Source organism: Danio aesculapii, chromosome 21 (genome assembly GCF_903798145.1).
Source record: "Danio aesculapii chromosome 21, fDanAes4.1, whole genome shotgun sequence".
Lineage (NCBI taxonomy): Eukaryota > Metazoa > Chordata > Actinopteri > Cypriniformes > Danionidae > Danio > Danio aesculapii.
This window is the reverse complement of record NC_079455.1, coordinates 43,252,379-43,254,439: the sequence shown is the minus strand read 5'-3', so window position 1 is coordinate 43,254,439 and position 2,061 is coordinate 43,252,379.

The window sequence follows — 2,061 nt, the reverse complement described above, 5'->3', positions numbered from 1 at the left end:
AACTCCCTGGCAACCACCTAGAAACTTTGTTTCCATTCAAATGCATAGCAACTCCCTGGCAAACACCCAGAGACTATTCCAATTTAAGTTCATAGCAACTCCCTGGCAACCACAAAGTAACATTGTTCCCAAACAGTTGCATAACAACTCCTTGGCAGCCACCTCGAAACTTGATTCTCAGTCAAGTGCTTAGCAACTCCCTGGCAAAAACCTAGACACCTTTTTTCCATTCAAATGCATAGCAACTCCCTGGCAACCATCCAGAGACTATTCCAATTTTCATTCCAAAATGGCTGCCGCGCCATCTTGTGGCTGTTTCCCAAATCGCACTAGAGTGTCGCCTCTTAGTGATTTTATGCTCTTTGCTTGCAACTCACTGGCAACCATCTAGTCTAGTCTAGTCATTTCATTTTCATCCACTTTTCCGGGGCTGGGTCGCAGGGGGAGCAGTCGTAGGAGAGAACCCCAGACTTCCCTCTCCACAGACACTTCCTTCCCAGCTCCTCTGGAGGGATCCCGAGGCATTCCCAGGCCAGCCGAGAGCCATAGTCCCTCCAGCGTGTCCTGGGTCTTCCCAGAGGCCTCCTCACAGTGAAATATTCTGAACACTTCCCTAGGTAGGTGTCCAGGAGGCATCCCAGCCACCTCAGCTGAGGTCATGACTAGGGCAAGACAGAATCTGCAGACATTTTCTGCTATTTCTGTGCAGAATATTGTTGAAAATCTGCGGCGGATTTATGCAGAATGATTTTGGGAGTATCATAACTTAAAACTTAATATATAAAATTATAAAATAATTCATGTTAACTTTTATTTAATGTTTACAAAGCAAATCCAATTACATTTACATTATTTGATAAACAAAGCAAGTCTATTATATAATATAATATAATATATCTACTAAAAGACAGAAAATATTACTATACAAATTGTACTGTAAATAAATCTATATATTAGTCAATGATATTACTGAATAATATGATTAAAAACTGATTATATACAAATTTATGCACATTTACACAAGTAAATAAACAGAATAACAATGGGTTGAAAATCTGCGCAGATTCCGTGTGGGCCTAGTCATGACCCAAAGCTCATGACCATCTAATCCAGTGTTTCCCTACCCTGTTCCTGAAGGCACACCAACAGTACACATTTTCAACCTCTCCATAATCAAACACACCTGAATCAACTCAGCAGAACATTAGAAAAGACCCCAAAACCTGACACGAATGGGTCAGATAAGGGAGACATCCAAATATGTACTGTTGGTGTGCCTCCAGGAACAGGGTTGGGAAACACTGATCTAATCTAGATGTTATGTTTAAATGATGTGCATAGCTACTTTCTGGCAACCACCTAAATACTCTGTTCAAATGTAACGCTACCTCACCTCATCAACACGACAACCACCTATTACAGCAACACATTCAGTTGGCACAATAAACACATCCACACTTCAAAACATCTTCAAATCTAATGTGTGTCTTCTTTTGGGATTCCTGTTCATATTTCTTTAAAGTTCAGATCTGATCACACTAGATCTGATCTCGTCTCACATTCCAGAGCCTTAAAGGTGTTTCTGACATAATGAACTGAACTGAGCAGCACATGCGTGTTGTTGACCATCAGAGCAGAATTACACAGAGCACTCAGAGCGTGACGTACTGTACTGAACCGTTCCGGCCCACACAAACACATTATCTGACACGCCACCCAGAAACACAGATTCACAATCACACAACTCAGTTATCAACGCCTGTTTGTAAATGCTGCATGTTTACTACTGTTATCTTGAAGGAGTGTCATTACGTCAAATCTGTCTCTTTAAATTCTTCTAGCTCTGAAAACGAGGCTGGAACAGATTAAGAAGTTAAAGGGTTGTTACGCGAAAACAAGACTTTAACCAGATGGCAGCTGTTTGCATTGAAGTGCTTTTAAAACTAAATCGCTCTACCCACAATAATCTCATTAACATTCATTAGCAACATTAGTTTAAAGGGGACCTATATGCAAAAGTCACTTTTATAAGTGGTTTAAAGGGCACATAGTTTACCTCTT